The sequence below is a fragment of the Sturnus vulgaris genome, chromosome 5 (assembly GCF_052056855.1).
Source record: "Sturnus vulgaris isolate bStuVul1 chromosome 5, bStuVul1.hap1, whole genome shotgun sequence".
In the NCBI taxonomy this organism is placed as follows: Eukaryota; Metazoa; Chordata; class Aves; order Passeriformes; family Sturnidae; genus Sturnus; species Sturnus vulgaris.
In genome coordinates this window covers 68,968,928-68,986,160 of record NC_142247.1, presented here as the reverse complement: position 1 = coordinate 68,986,160, position 17,233 = coordinate 68,968,928, and the positions used below count along the sequence as shown (strand labels likewise).

The 17,233-nt window shown below is 43.1% G+C and overlaps 1 long non-coding RNA gene across 2 annotated transcripts; it reads right to left on the bottom strand.

Moving 5' to 3' along the window:
* Positions 1-676: 676 nt before the first annotated feature.
* LOC148223764 (uncharacterized) lies at positions 677-16,221 on the bottom strand. Of its 2 annotated transcripts, XR_015804103.1 has the most exons (4): positions 15,911-16,221; positions 13,912-14,012; positions 2,516-2,635; positions 677-1,170 (listed from the first exon to the last, which is right to left on the bottom strand). It is a non-coding gene; the product is annotated as an uncharacterized LOC148223764 (long non-coding RNA). The 2 variants fall into 2 exon arrangements; XR_015804102.1 differs by lacking the exon at positions 677-1,170 and having other exon boundaries at positions 1,954-2,635.
* Positions 16,222-17,233: the final 1,012 nt, after the last annotated feature.

Here is a 17,233-nt window from a genome sequence, read left to right as displayed (position 1 = left end):
ACCTCCAAAGAGCTGAATCTTCATGCAAGAACAAAATTTGAAGTCTTGGAGACAATATAGGCACATCTGCAAGGACCTCCATTCTCCAAAGTAAGGTCAATGAGATTTTTCTTGGGCACAGAGTGCAGAGCAGCCACATTAATGAAAATTAAAAGTAGCTCTCTTGGCCACACTTCTACACCAGTGCCCACAGCAAAGCTCACCCATTTCCCTTGCCAAGTCAGCTGACTGATCCATGTCCTGACTGCCTGAGCCAGTGTGAACATTGGTCAGCAACTTGACTTAGGTTTCCTATGGGATGCTTCATGGCCCTCAAACATTAGTGGGGCAAAGGCCCCCATTCCTGTTTCAGACTGTTCCTGTTCTCTCTTTACAATATGATGCTGAGGGTGAGGGCAGAGCCCCAGGCCAAGGGGTGAGAAGAAGCCTGAGGGTGCAAAGCCTGGTTAGAAATATGTGGGAGAACTGTCCAATACTATTTCCAGAACCTACAGTGAGTCACTATGCCCAAAAGCCAAGTGACCCTGCAGAGTTATCCTGGCAGCAACCCCTGCAGCCAATGAGTGTGGTCATAGGGACCATCACCAAAATAGACCAAGAAGTGTCACTGGCAGCTGGAGATTCCCAGCTGCCTGGGAAAGCCTTAGCCAGATTTTCCTAACAAGCCACAGTAAAGAGTAAAAGCCCACACGCAGCATCACTTAGTCCTTGGATTCTTTTGAAACCATTAATGATTTTTTTCCCAGATCAGTGTGAACTTTCTACAGTGAGAACAGGCCTAAGGCCATCATTTATACAGGTCAGTGGCACTGAGAACTGGCACCAGTTTTAAAAGTCTCTGCAGTATCAGTAATGATGGTATCCCAGAGCATCTCCTTTGCTCCAGAAGTGGGTCAGGGGAATTGATTACTGACTTTTATTTGGTACTTGTGAGATCATATCTGCAGCCCTGAGGCCAGTTTTGGGCCACCAAGAGAGGGGACAGGCGATTGGAGTGAGTCCAGTTTGGTAATTGTCCAAGATGCTGAAGGAGCCGGAGCACATGGTGTGCATGGTGATGCTGAGACAGAATTTGTTCATCCTGGAGGAGAGACAGCTTCAGGGGGAGGATGGGATCTTACAGCTGTGATCAACAACCCAAAGTGGATAGATACAGATTTCCTCAGGAGCCTACAACAAAAGGACAAAAATCTTCATGGACAGGACTAGCACGAGATTTTGCAGGAAAGGCACTTCCAATTAGATACAGGAAGGAAAAGTTCACCACAAAAAGAGTTAAGCTCTGGAATGGGGGTCGTGAAAGGAGGCGAGATCCCTGACCTTGGAGACATTCAAAATTCAACTAGGCATGGCCCTGAAGCAACCTGAGCTAACAGGGAAGTCAGCCCAGCCTTGAGCAGCGTGTTGAACTAGGACCTCACAAGGTCCTTTCCAGTCAGAATTGCACTGCGGTGCTGTGATCTTTTATTTAGGTGATTCCTACCTCGCTAATCCCCAGCAGCACATCACTGCAAACAGCAGCACATCACTGCAGAATACATGCTACTTAATCCACCATTCTTTGATCTTTAGGACTGGAGTCAGTGAGGGGATCACCAGATGAATCCAGCCCTGGAGAGATCTTGTCTCCAGAGATTTATGACAGCTAACTACATTCCTCTCTCAGACTACATGGCATTTTATTTTCTTTTATCCTGTGCATACCACCCCCCCAGCCCCCCAAATCCCTGTGCCCAGTGTAGGAATTCTCCTCTGTGTTGTACAGAATCTGAAATAAAGAATTCAAAAGTGTGTTAGTGCCACCAGGAAAGGCTTTAGAATTAGCTAGTTTAGCTAGTTGCTGTACATCTTATATTCCATCTTATATTCAGATTAATCAGGGAAATAATCACATACAATGTCATAAATAGATGGATCCCGTGTTCCTTAAAGAGGCTAAACTTAAAAAAAAAAGAAAAAAAAAAAAAAGGGTGGTTTGCATCTGAGAACAGCAGGCTTAGCGAGTGGAGAAGGAAAATCTTCTCATGATATTTCTGTTCAAGTCCAGCCTCAGCATAAGGTGATCACGTTATGTATTTAAAAATCAAAAACTTCAATTTTTCTGAAGGAAGCTTTATCACAAGGATTATCTACAAAGGCTTCACAGAAAGATGTCACAGCAAGGAATGATGTGCCAGCCTGGATAGCAGCAGCAGTAAAGGGGCTCCGTGGTGCCCAGCACAGCCGAGATCCTCAGATAACAGCCTCTTTATTCCATAAATGTTTTTCCATAACGCTCGTAGCTGAACTACCAGAGCACTTTAAAGTCATGCACCAGGCAATATGACTAACATCTGTCATGTTTTTCCTTTCATCCTGTCCCCGGGGGCAGAAGCTTGTGAGTCGTGAGGAGGGGAAGTTAATTAATGCACACATTGGTACGCACGCATGTGACCCACACACACGTACATGCTGACAAAATCTTCTTCCTTTCATTTGCTTTTTGTCAAGTAAGGAAAAAAGCTAGAAGACGTACTTTCCACGAGAAGATGTACTTTCCACCACCATCAGGGTGGAGGTTTGCCACACATTTAAAAGCAGAGATGCAATTCTTTGAAGTTCTGAAATCCCAAGGTAGCGCATCCAGAATTGCACCCTACAAGTAAAAGACAAACATTGTCTTAAAATATGTAATCATCCCTTCTCCAGAAGCTTCAGCCCAGAACAACCTCTCTGTTCTCGAAACAAAAAAACAAACAAATTTTGGCTGCAAAAAGCAATGTGAGACGTGGCAAGGCAGGAGATGTAACGGTGTTCTATTCCAAAGCAAACACTCAATGCTTTTATTACAATGAAAAATAATAATGGGATACAGAGTGTACATGATGTAAACACCTTTAATGCAATTCTAATTTTATTGTTGCTTCAAGATCACAGATTGTTATGGCAACTAAAGAGGGAAGGGGGGGAACCTGATCGCAGCATTAATTTGATATCAGATTCATTTGTTCCACATTTGTGCTTCAGTGCATGCATAATAAACAATCCTGGTTAAAGAAAAAATCATATTGTAGCTATAATAATGGAATAATGTAGTATCCACTTAACCCCCAAGTCTGGTTAAAAAATAAAAAAAAAATTAAATCCATTATGAGTATATTACTGTTCCAGCTGCAATCCAACACATATTATAATCAATAACACTTGTAGAGCAGGAAGGCAAATTTTCAGAAACACAGTCTATTAAAGCCCTGAAAACTGCTAAACTGACAATTACAATAGTGGCCCAATGTCACAGCTGTAAACTCCAGGCAGGAGACTCAGCAGCAGGAGAAGATCCCACCCCACTCCCTCAAATGGGATGTGGGCACTGCAGCCCCTGGGAGGGATTCTGCAATGCTGGCAGCTCCTGAGTGCAGCCCTGCCTGGATGGGGAGGGGAATTCCTGATGCTTTGTGAGCCTGAGCCATGGTGGTTGAGCTGGGATTTGGTTTCTGACTCAAACTGAGTGTGAGAGAACTCCCTGCATTGGCCATTAAAGCCAGGAGCCCGAGCACCCAGACCTCCATCAGGCCTTGAAGCAACTTGGTCTAGTGAAAGGTGTCCCTGCCTGTGGCAGGAGGGTTAGAACTCAGTCATCTGTAAGTCCCTTCCAACCCAAACCATTCTGTGATTCTACAATCCTTCCTGAGAGCAAAAACTAACTGCAAAACCCTAAAATTTTCCACTAACCAGAGTGCCCATTCTGCCCAGAAGATCAATAAGTGTAAAGTGGAAAAAAGATTGAAGCTACTTAAATGAGGATTCTTAAGGGAACCATATCCATCTCTGATAAAGTGAGAAAAAAAATAGGTTGCATCAGAGAAATGGAAGATACAAGCTATTGCCCTCCAAGGAATGTGATGTCTGCAGTTTACCAAACATAATTCTGTAGGCTTTGGGGCATGAAGTGTGGCTTCACTTTGAAAGGGACCCATTATTAATAGTGTCATGGGTTTCTGGGATTACTGTGTCTCAGAGGTTTATTGTATGTTCATTTGCTCTGTTTACTAGCAAAATGTTTCTCCTCCAGATTCTCATCTTCCAGGGCTGTAAATGGAGCTTAGGATCTGAAAGTCAAGATGAGCTCTTCCAGGGTCATCCATCAAGAGTAATAAAGTGTCTCCTGGAGGTTACACATGGGTAAGCAAGAGCAGAGCCTGACAGCAGTGGGATTACACCGTGTGTACTACAATTAGAAATTAATGATCACTCCTTTCAGATAATGCAGAAAAGAGAAAAGGCTCCAGTTCCTGAGTTCTGTTGTTAGTACATCAGGACTGAGGGCAGGAAAAATTGCATGTGCTTCCCCAGAAAACACAGCTCCCAACACACACAAAGCATCCAGGCTCAGCGAGGTGGGAACTTGCTTTTTCTGTGTTCCCCATTTTCAGAGCAGAGGCAGATTTTCCTCGCACTTCTTTCTCTGAGGAGGTGAAAGTAGTAATGCATGATGTGGCCCGAGGGTCAGAAAGATGAACACCCTGTTAATGCAGAGTGAATTAAAACATGAAAAATGGCTTGACACAATTGGCTAATAAATGGCAAAATGAGAAATTTGTTCTGTTCCCAGAATAGAGCCTCATTCAAATGTGAGCCAGCAGTGCAGCTTTCAGAAGCATTGTCTTGTGCCTGGGAGCCAGGTAAAACTGTTTTAGTCCAGCTGTTCAAAAGTTATCTGTATTATTCTTTCAGCGACAAAAAAAGCAACTGGTCACTTTACAAAGGACTACCAGAGTAAGCAATATTTGCATTTCCAAATCATAAATGACCAAACCCAGTTCAACAGAAGTAGTGTCAGACAGCTACCAGCCTCTAGTTCAGTGTGATTTAATTATTCTTGCCATCACTGCTTCATCTTTTTTTAAGTTATTTTCTGGGTATTCATATACGACAAAGAAAACCAATATGTCATAAACTAACCACATGTTGTGTTCACCCTCAATGGCACTTAGTGCATAAGATGCAGCAGTAAATTCTTAATTAGCCAGAGCCCCAGACAGGTCTTTTTATCCCCTCTACCAACTTGTCATCAGTCACTCTAAAGCAAGGAGACAAAGACTTTTGAAGTTTTTTGGTGATCACGGTTGACTCACCTGCAGCCTTTGAAAAAGCCTCAGTCTTTGCAGGACAGGCCACCTCCACCAAGCTGATGGCACAAAACCTGTGCTCAGGCTTACACCCTGCCACAAACATGAACTTCTAAGTTCTTTTGACCTGCCAGCATAATCTTTAATAACTCACATGTCATGCAGAGTTGTAGGAATTCATTTGCATGGTTGAACCAGCCATGACAGGAAGTGGAAACCTGACAAACTTCAAGCAGGAAACAGGGTGGAAACAATAGGCTTCCTACAGAGGAGACCAAATTAGATAAGACAATGATCCTTTTGAGGATTGAAGGCTAGGGGTTGCCTTTATTTTTCATAAATAAACATGAAATCAGTATGCTTATCCAGGTACTTGGATAATGTTTTCCTTTTTTATTTTTTTTTTAATTTTTTTTGCTCACAGACCATCATCTAGCGCTAGCAAGGACAGGTTATTTGTGCAGGAATTGAAATATTTGTCCTTCATAGTTCATTTCTCATTTGACATTCTTTATTCCTGATTGTTCTGCTTTAAAAGATAGAAGCATCCAGCCATGGAGAAGCAATAATCCCCAGCAAGAGAGGAAGCTGATGACACAGCACAAATGGTGCACTTTGTGCTTGGTGCTGGCACTCAGCAGCACCACGGGAGCTGAATCCAAGGGGGGGTTTTTGCACAAGCCCATTTAGCAGATTCTTCTGAATAACAAACATGTTTAAACGAGGCTCAGCCCATAAGCAAGAGGCAATAAAAATTAAAAAACACACAAACAAACAAAAACCCCAAAACAAACTCCACAAACATCGCCCAACTTCTCCCATTGGGATTTTGCAAATACTGACAACTGGGTCATGAATATTGACCAGGGTCTTGAATGGAGAGCCTCCAGGTATTATCCTCAGTTTTCTTCTGGAAAAAGACCCCTCAGATCAGGAGTTCTGGTGCTGCTCACAACCTCCTGATTTCTTAGGAACAATCTGAAAATTACTTCTGTAGAAAAAAAGTCAATGTACTGATCAAGTAGATAAATAATAGGCATGACATGGGGCTTACAGCATAAAGGGTCTCTTTATGGGTGTTATAAAGGTACAGTTTCTGTAGTGCTGTTTCCCATTCTCCTACTGCTGATCTCTTTTCCTTACCATCTGTTGTTGTTCTGGAACTAGAAACTACATCCTGAAGGAGAAGACCAAGAAAGGATTTTTAGGCAATTTAGGCAAACTCAGATTTCAACTCCCATCTCTTCTTTTCAATATGGAAGTGAAACTTCTAAAAGGTGTTTTCCAGACAAGAACTGAGCATCAGGAGGGATCTTCTAAATCCCATCACCATCACCATGGTGTTTTAGAATATTGCTGCCCAGAGCTGAAGGGTGAATTCGGATGTGAATTTTGGATTTGGATTTGATAACTTTTGACCAGAATGCTACTTTTAATGTCTTTTTGATGGCACATTTTGAATGGCATGGGCTTGAGCTAAGAGAGCAATCAAGTAAATGCTCAGAGGCTCTGAATTTGCTCTTTTCCATCCATAAAGTCCCAGTTACCAGTAGTATAAAATAATTACAACTTGCAATTCTGAAGTTGATTTTTACAGTGATTTTGAGTTTTTCTTGTTGAAGTTTGTAATGTTTAGATCATTTTGCTCTTTCAAGTGCTTTCCTGCTTATGATCTCTCAGCAACTTACAGTGATTAATGGAAGGAAGCTCCAGCACACTCTCATATGACAGAGGAGACACAGGATTACAGCAATTTCTTCTTCAAGAAATGAAAACTGCACTCTCTAAGCCACTAGAACAAAGTAACTGGTGATGAACATTGACTTTAATGGCTACTGGGGATGTCTCACTCCACTACTATAATCCAGCCACTTGTCAGATGAGAACACATCTGCCACCCAGCCATCTGCAGCCACAGAGAAAGGCAGCTTGGAGATGGCTGTGTCTGGGTCACAGTGCAACAGAAATGGAAACTGACATTCAACAGAAGCAGCTTCCCTAGCCTGAAAACTATTTTTACATGAAATTTTAAAATAAAATAAAAAATAGTCATTTTAAAAGGATTGACCTCTTTCAGTTAGGAACAGTTTCAAAGCAAAATGTTTTCACCAAGTTTGGATTAAATATTGGGAAATGTAATTTTTTTTAGACTCTATTAATTTCTGAAAATTCTCTTGGGCTTGCAGTATTTTCAGTGCAGTGGAAATGCTGCTTGTAACACGAACAGCCCAGAGATGAGCCCCAAGACACTCTGCAGATGGATGGGAAGAGATATCCCATGTACCCAAGAGCCTAGAGCCAAAGAGATGAGTCAGGCAAAGAGTGGAAAGAGATGGCAAAGACCAACCAGCCAGTCCAGGTCTCACAAATCCCACTCCTCTGTGTCTTTTATGGAATCTCACCTTCTGATGTTGTTTTCCTTGCTTTCAGTTGCAAAGGATTCTCAGCTGGTGCCTTGACTGGCCAGGCATGAAGGCTGGGCTTTAATTCCTGATGTTTCATTCTTTTGTATGATTATAATTGGCTCAGGCTTAGAATGAAAATAGAATCACAGAATGGTTGGGATTGGAAGGGACCTTCAAGATCTCCCAGTTCCAATCCCTGCCGTGGGCAGAGACTCCTTCCACTAGACCAAGCTGCTCAAAACCTCATCCAACCTGGCCTTAAACACTTCCAGGGATGAGCAAATGATTTGTATTTAATGTGCTTGGCATTCATTCTTTTGCCTAAAAGGTAGCTCAGGTGAGTTTCCTGGCAAATACAGCCTATTTTCTTTAGAGAAGTAAAAGCCATTATGCAAATCTGAGAGCTGGAGGACTTGTTTCTCCCTCAGCCTTGCAGACAGAGTCAGCTCCACTGAGTCCATGGCTCTGTGGGCTGCCCTGATCTCATCCCATTCATGCCCCAACAAAGCAAAGCCCCACAGCCACGGTTAATGTGGCACAGATTAAAGACATCCTTTGCTAGGCAGCTTTCAGCCAGCACAGCAGAGCTCCTGCTGCCTGAAAGCAGTTGGGCAAAAACACCTTTAGTGACCAAGGCAATACCCAACCACTCCATGCACTCATTGCCCAGGGAAAAGACCTCTTATCTGTGAAGAAGTGCATGGCAGGATCAGTTTAAATATGTTAAATTCCCTCTGAACATAACCAAACATCACAACTTGAGCCCTTCAGCCAGGATTTCCTGGATCTTTGAACATCCTGCTCTGGGCTCACAAGGAGGTGAGCCAACCCTGAGCCTTTATGTGTTGCACAAGGGAACCCTCTGGAGAAACAGCACATCACTCTTCAGTGATAAAAGCATCTCCTGCCCTTCCTCTAACTGTTAATAGATATGCAAAAATTACCTGCTCTGCATAACCAACAAGCAGTATTTGATTGGAGGACATGTTCTCTCTGTGAACACAAGACCTCGAGCTGCTGGTGGTGGCTGTGGGCTGCCCAGAGTGGCCCCCATCACTGGGAAGGGATGCTCTGCCCTTTCCAGGCTCTCTGCCATGTCACCCAGCAATGAAGCTCTCAGCTGTGGAGTACATGAGTGGGAAACATGCTGGGAGGCATCAATTTTTATCCTCTGATGAAGGCTCATGTACAAAATCTCCTGCAAAAGGGAACTAGTCAGAGGTGGAAGAGACTCCTCAACACAAGGCAAAAATAACATTCCCATCTCCCTCTCCAGCTGAGCCTGAGAAGTTGTGAAGGCATGCTGGGGCACTCAGCCTGGCACAGGAATCAGCCCCACAGTGGTGCAAGGGCCGTGGTGAGCAAGACAGAAGGAACAGGGTGCAGGGCTCCTTGTGAGCCCAAGGTGGTGGGTTCATGCCTGGACAAAATTCAAATGGTTGTTAGAAGTTTTTCATTATTTGCAGTAGACTTCCCCTCATTGTGACATTGCCCATTTCCTTTGTCCTGGAAGAGAGGTGGGCTCAGCCCCCAGCTCAGCGAGACTGGGAGAGCAGAGAAGAGTGGAGCTAAGTTAAAGTCTAATTATGGATTTAGCTGTCCAAAACTTTTATATCAAGTTAGCCTTGAGGTACAAAGGTTGGCTCTTAAGGATCTCAGAGGAGAGACCATTCCAGCTGATGAGGCCAGGAAGTGTTGGTTTGTTCTTGAAGCTGTATCAGAGAAAAAAGGAAAGGCCAAGATGAGCAGCTGGGATGGGTTCCAGCACAAATCAGCCTCCCGTGCCTGTCAGGAACCAGAGTGACCCTCAGTGGCTGCCCACCCATCCTCAGCCACAGTGGATGTAAGGATGGGACATGATTAACCCATAAAGACATAAAACGTGGTTGTCTGGTGAAAGCTGACTCAGGATTTGGCAATTCAGGGCTAACCAGGGCCGGTGAAACATCTCAGAAGTAAAGCAGCAGAGGCGGTGGGGGCTGAAGATAACGAATGTGATGACAAGCTGGAGTGTGGGAACTGATGGAGAAGGTGATCTGAAGAACAGACAACCAAACAGTCAATCTAAAGACAAGAATCCACTGGGTGAAATAGAGGCAGGAGCAATGGAGCAGTGGAGGCAGCAGGGCAGCCAGTGTGAGACAGTAGCTGACAGGCAGGGCAGGCAGGCAGAGTCCAACCGGTCAGAGGGAGGCAACTCCAGAGCATCAGTCTGTCATTCCCCTGGTATTTATTCCCCTCCACTTCCCCTTTGATTAAATAATTGCCTTTTCATCCAAAAAACCCTTTTGTCTCTGCTGCTGGCAGCCTCACCGTTTATTATCTAACCCAGCCCTCCCTAAAGTCATCCTTCCCATCACTATCCACTCACAGCCTCTCCAGCTCGCCCTGCATTCAAATGTTCATGCCCCATCTCATCCAAAGCCAGCCCAGCGCTCCTAAAACTCAGCATGTTCCCATGTTTTCCACTGCTGTGCAACTGGGACACCTCTCATCACATCACCAACAAGCTGTGCAGATGTGCCCCTGAATGGGGCACACATTCCTGCAGCTCCCATGGGTTCAGGGAGTCTCAGGCTCTGGGAAAAAGCAACATGCATGACCCTCACAGCTCATCTTGGGTCCAGGGCAATGTGGGTACAGCACCAGAACTTCCTTATCCCCACCCGTTACAACAGAAAACTGCTGGCAAAAAGAAACAACAAAACCTAAAAGCAATTACCTGTGGTATTTGGGATAACGTATTCCCTGACAGCTGAAAAATGTCACAAGCAGCTCTCTGTGCATCTGTGACAGAAGGGCTGGCAACTGCTCCAGGCCAAAGCCAACCTTTGCTGAACTCATGCTGGCCCCACAGAAATTAACCCCCTCTGGCCCCAAATTCCTGCCCACTCATCCTCACACCTTTCCCACCACATGACCATGAGCTTGGAGAAGGGAACAGTTTGCACTTTGAAAAGGGCAAAGAAATCACAGCCTTGAGTAGAATCCACTAAAGAGTTTGGAATCAGATGAAGGAGAGAAAAAAAAGAATAGCTCCCCCAAAATCTCACAAGTGTTTCATTTTTTCTACTCTCAGATTTAATAATTTTCAGCTGTCATACAAAATTTGAAGACTCCAAGTAGAAGCAATGCCATCAGAATGGTAAAAAAGCTCCCATGTGACCTCAAACTACTTTTGAGCAGAGACTGAACTAATGAGGAAAGCTTGTCTGTTCTTAGTCAGGACAGTCCTAGAAAGAAAATCATTTAGGATTGTTGTTTGCTTTGGCCCCATCAGTGAAAACAGAATCGTTTTCAGTGTGATTCACAACCAGCTTGAAAGTTTTTTGGAAAACAAGAAGGAAAAGATATGCAAAAATTTTCCTTCTGCCACATCTGGCTCTTCAGGAGAGTAACCAAAGCAAAGGCAGGACAGAGAAAGAAAATTTGAAACAAACTGAATTTTAAAAAAGTTTCCAAAATCCCTCCTGGGATTGTTCTTAATGAAAGACATCATGGTTCCTTTTCCAAAGTGTGTTCTTGAAAATTCTCTAAACCCAGATTTTCAATCACTGGAAACTATTTCTTTTCCATGTACTATTTTCAAAATTCAAAAAGATGGAAAAGAAAACCATCCAGTTCAGCCATTTGAAGAGGATTTTTTTTTTTGGCAGATCAGAACTCCATGTTTGGGACATTTGCCACAAGACTGTATTTGGAACATTTAGCTTGTAGCTCCTGGCAGCTCTGGGAGACACAAGGTGCTGCTCAGAACAAGATATTCCCATTTCTCTGTGAAGATGCAACACCATGAGCCCCTTCTGTTACTCTGCTCCAGCATCTGGAGAAGGAGAGAGGGAAAAACCTGATTTTGTATAATGATGCACAGGCTCAGCACAAAGGAGGAGCCAGGACATACATCAGGACCAGGGAAGAAATTGTCTTTCAGCTGATGGTTTTCATTGGATAAGGAATAATTTGAATCCTCAGCAACTGAAAAGCACAATTTTTTTACTCTAAAGAGGTAAAAAACTCAGCCTTTCTCATTTTTTTCAGTGGAATTTTGCTGGAAAGGAATATAGAAATTCCAGTAAAGGTGTCGAAAATGTTCTATGTGGCTTTTTTGTTTTTTCAATGGTGGGGGGAGGTGTTGAAAGGGAAGTTTAAAAAAATAAACTTACCACCTGTCTTTTCAGCTTGTGGGTGTCAAGCTTACAAAAAAAACTAACAGCAATGTCAAAATCATACCCAAATTTAGAGCAAACATCACTTTTCATATGAACCAACCACATTATTATGCAACTTTAAAAAATGACAGATGATAGTTATTGAAAGTAAATGATAATGAGTGTTCAGATGGAAGTGTTAGGAAATGCATAGGCAAGCATACAACTTAAGCTTGCAATCTGTATGTGTTGAATGAAGGCTGTAAACTATATATTTTAAGTTAAATGAGAATGAAATGTTCCCTAGAAGAGCTGAGCCCTACGAGTTAAATTAGCCATTCCCATGCTGAGTTCCTAAATAGATGTCAAATTTCATGTGTATGCACATATTATAGACAATTATAAAAAATTAACATTTAATTTCATTTAACATTTTATTTAGCTAAATAATATGAAATAATATAAATATATCCGTGTGTGTACATAAATATATGCATACACACATATCTATGAATTAATTTTTTTAACATATTTATGAGTGAACATGCACACACACATCTCTATATGTGTTGGTGGAGGCCTGCATCTTGTGCACATATGACTGATCCTATTTTGACACAATAGATTTGTAAAACAGAGTGGAAAGACCTATAAAAATGAACTCTGCTGCAAGGACAAATTAGCATGTTGTGAGAGCCCTGCAGAGGATATCAAACATCCAGACATTTCAGCCTACAATGTCCTGCAACAAAGAGATTGCTCCAGTTGCCTGCAGTCATATTTTTTAAAGATGAGAAACTAATTAGCAGCATTATCAGCATAACTTTATCAAAAATTCTGTATTTTTCCCAAGTTGGAGAATGAAGTGCACAGGGAAAACGTTGACTTTAACAACATAATAAGAGGGCCTCAGTGGGTTCTCAGTATAATAATAATATCAATAACAAAAGCAACAATAATAGATAAGATAGGTTTTATCTTTTTCCATAGTGGTTGGTGGCACATCCCAGGTACCTGTATCAGTCTTTCTTCCTCTGGCCAGAAATAGAAAGAAATTAATTCAATCCCACCCCAATTTACTGAAAATATTTGAAATCTACCTCAGGGTCTGTTATAGACTGATGCAAGGACAGAGAGGACCAGTCTTGGTGGAGTCAAAAGAAGAGATGAGAAAAGGTTCCTGGAGCAAACAATTCTCAGAGCTGCATTTGGGGAGAACAAGCTGGGGAATGAACCCACACAAATTAACCTGCACTTGTGGGCACAGCACAGATGGTCCAGAGCAACCCAAAAATCAAACCATTGGAGTAGATGCATTTCAGGCTGAAAAAAAATCCCAAAAACAAAACAACAAAAAAAACAGGTGGCTTCTCCTGGTTTCAACTGGGATAGTTATTTTTCTTCCTCGTAGCTGGTACAGTGTTTGGGATTTAGGATGAGAGTAATGTCGGTAAGGCACTGACGTTTCAGTTGTTGCTGAGTAGAGTTTATCTAAGTCAAAGACTTCTCAGTTTCCAGGCTCTGCCAGGGAGGAGGTGCACGGCCAGGACAGCTGACCCAGGCTGGATATTCCATAGCACAGGACATCACACTCAGTAAATAAACTGGGGAGAGCTGGCCAGGGCTCTGATCACTGTGTGGGACAGGCTGGACACCAGCCAGTGAGTGGTGAGCAATTGTGTTTTGTATCACTTCTCTTTTTTACTGTTTTATTTCTCTCCCTCTCACCTTTCCATTACTATTATTATCATTGTTATTATAAACATTATTATTATATTTTACTTTGTTTCAATTATCAAACTCTTCCTATTGCAATCAGTGAGTTTTACTTTTTTTCCAGTTTTCCTCCCCATTGGGGCAGGGAGTGGGAGTGAATGAGCAGCCATGAGGTACTTAGCTGCCAGCTGGGGTTAAACCATGACATTCTCTCTTTTTCACTGTGATAAAGATGGAACCACTCCGTGGTCTATCCATCAATAACTCTTCCCTCTCAACCAGGGTCATCAGAGATGTCTGAAGTCCCAGGACAAGTAAACTTTCACAGCCAACAAGAGATTTTCGAAATCAATATTAATTAATTTATCTAATCAATACATTATTTTAAAAACAACATTAATTAATTAATCTAATGTCAATATTCAGGCCAGAGAAGTGCAAGCAGTGATAACACATTCAGGAGAACAGGTTTTTAGGTAGCTTTTGTTTGCTGCTTAGTGTTGTCAAGTGCCATGATTTTACCAAGAAACTCACAGTAAGTGGTGCTTTTCTCGCTGGCCAGCACTCCTGGAATTGTATTTGTACTTCACGTGTCATTGAAACCTTGAAAATTGCAGTCCTGTATGTACTTCTACCTAAAAAGAAAGCAAAAGTAGTTTTAGTTTTCTTTTTAATCTTCATTTTCGAGCCATTGTTGGAATTCATGGGAATGAAAATTATGCTGGACCTTGTATTACTGAGCACTCAATTACAGAGGTTTCCACGGTAGGTTTTGAGGTTTTACATGAGAAACCCACTCCCACACTGTGCATACCATGAGCTGCAGAAGCCAATATAATCACTGCTGAAGGGCCAAATTATCCCTGCTGGCACCTTGAGCAGAGGCTCCAACAACTGGACTTGGGAAATGTCACAGAAGCCTGGAGAATAATAAAAACATGGAAATATCTCCCGAGGGAATGCATGTCACTCAACACTCCTGTCAAGGAAATTGCAGACAAATTTCAACTGACAAGCACACACACCCCAGGATCAGCAGGACCCTGGGTGACAAACCCATCACAGTGGGGAGCAGGGATGGCTGCACCCCTTCAAACTGTGGCTTCATCACTGGGCTCAGGGCATTCACAGGAGACAAACAACCCCCAGGCCATGCAAACCACCACACTTCCTGCAAAAATACCCTTCCTCAAATCCCCACATCAGAAATAGCCCTCACAGGAGAGGAACACCCTGCTCTTGCCCTTCACCTCCCACCCGGATGCCACCAGGAGAGAGGAACCAGAGAGGGGAACCAAGGAACTTTCCCATCCAGAGAGCAGAAGGCAGCAACAGTTCTTGAACAGTGCTCTGGACTTCTGGGTGCTGTGTCACCTCTGAATGGAGTGAAATCAGCCCGGGGGAGTGTGTGTGGCCAAAAGTAACCATAGAGGTGAGGTCACTGCTCACAAGGAATGCCTTTGTCACTTTGGGAATGATCTGCTAAACTGAGCCCTCAGCACTGTCAACAGGTGTGGCCATGGATGGTGCAGGGACTTGAGCAAAGCACATGGATTTCTTCAACAACTTCTATGGCTTTTGACTTGTTCTTCTGTCCAAAAACTGAGTCTGGAAACACACCTGGTTGCACATCAAGGTAGAGGGAGAGCAGGGTTATAAAAATCACTGGGAATCTATGTAGCATCTATGTTGTATCTAAAATATTTTCTCTGCAGATTTAATCAAAACATCCTCCAAACCCTATCCATTTGGAGTGCTTTATTTGAAAAAGAGGTGAGGTGGTGTGTCAATGCCAGACCTCAGCTCTGAGGCACTGGATTTAAATAACACTGTGGGATTTTGGTGCCTGGGCTCTCAACACAGCCCACAAGGCAAGTCAGCTCTACTGAAAGTTAAGCTTAGGGCATGGGGCTGGCAGGTATGACATGAGACCTAAGCAAGAGTTCTTTTTTTTTGCACTGACACCTGCATTGGGTCAAACAAATGAAGCCCTGACTGTCTGCTCTGCCCTGACCTGACTGTGCTGCTTTCTAGATCAGCTTCATCTCCACTGAAAATAATGGGAGCTAAAGACTTCAGCATGTACAGAGAAACCTAATGTAGGAGTCACTTCAGGCTAAATCCCACCCTGAGTTCTAGAACTAAAAGGACAACCCATCCTTTGTTGCCCATCTGCTTTGTATGGAGAATTTCCATTTTGTCTATCTACAAAGATGGGAGAGCAGCTACAGGATGAAGATGGACATCAGCTGGGATGGCCACTGGCCAACAAACTGACAGGCATCACAGACAGAGGGAAGTAGTTCATGGTAATCACCAAACCAGCTCAGCAGCTCCTGGAGCTGCCCAGAGACTGTGGCCAAATCTGCAGACTTGCTGATCTGGGATGTGACTTTTGGTGACAGCAAAGGGTGTGTGTGTTGTGAAGAACAGGCTCTACCAACTGTGCAAGTGGCTCATGTGGCCAGCAGGGTTTTTCTAGAACAGTGTAGGACCTGAGGAATTAACACTTCACTCTTATCCCTCTACTCACCACAGAACTCTGGTCTTGTGAGCAGCAAAGGACCCACCAGTCACCAGCTCAAGGGTCCAAATGCAGCCAGCTGCAGACCCTTCACACTGGGTGTTTGTATGAAGCTCTTGTACAAAAGCACAGGCCCTGCCATTCCTCCTGACAAGTCCAGTTGCACACTCCATGTATTGTGGTCATCTGTGGATGATGCTTGAGAAATCATCCATGAGAGAGCAGAGGGACTGAGAGGTGCAATGTTGCTGAGCTCGAAGGGACAGCAGCAAGAACTCTGCTGAAACTTCACCCAAAATCTTCATCACTCCCAGGAAGGCTGGACCAGGCAGAAAAAGGAGAGAGACAGATATTTTAAAGGATAGACAAATTTTCAGAGGCTGTGTTGGGGAAGCTGGAAAGCCCAAAGAAGCAAGAACTGCCAAGAGGCAATGGCCTTCTGGTACATGAAAAGTGTGCTGAAAAAGGCAAGGGACAGTTTGTATTCCGGGTCAAGGGCATATAGAACAATTAATGGGATTAAATTAAGAGAGAGATTCAGTTTGAATATGGGGAGAAAACTTTCCAGTGGCTGGAATAATAGTGAACTGGAATAAATTTTTCTGATGTCGAGAGGTTTATGTCCCTATAACTTTTGGGATTTAGAATAATATAGTCTATTTACACTAGTTACAGTATCATTGTATTTACATGGTTTTATGTATTCTAATAGTGACTTACCAGCAGCTGCCTGGTTCTTTTTGAAACTGTGGAGTACTAGTATCTATTTATCAAAGTACAGTGCATAAAAATGATGCCTAAGTTTGGAAAAAAGTTTTTGCATGTCCCAAGTGGACAGCATTCTGCAAAATTCAGCAAAAAAATTGCAACTGCTTCTGCATTCCCTGTTCCAGCCCATAGCTTCTATGAGTTATGGTAGCTTTGGGAATGTGGGATATTTCAGCAGCCTGCTCACCTACTCTGATGTGGTTCTTCACCTTGATAAAACTCTTTTCTCTTATAAGCACACACACATGCATGGAGATCTTTAAAGGTCTTTAAAGTAAATCCCAGCAAGTGGAAACAATATTATTGGAGATGGGCCTGACAGATTGGATTTTTAAAAAATAAATTAAACCAGCAACAAACAGCCCTTCAGTGCCCGTGTGCCAACTTTAACCCCCTCGTTAATTAAAACCGGCCAAATTATAACCCCTTTCAAAATCTGGGTTGATAGCAGAAATGCCAGCTGAACAGAGCCTCCAGCGCCTCCAGAACACAACGGCGGAACGGCAAAACATATTGGCACCTCGTGGCCCCGCGATTGGAATATGTGCTCGGAGCCGTCTCTTC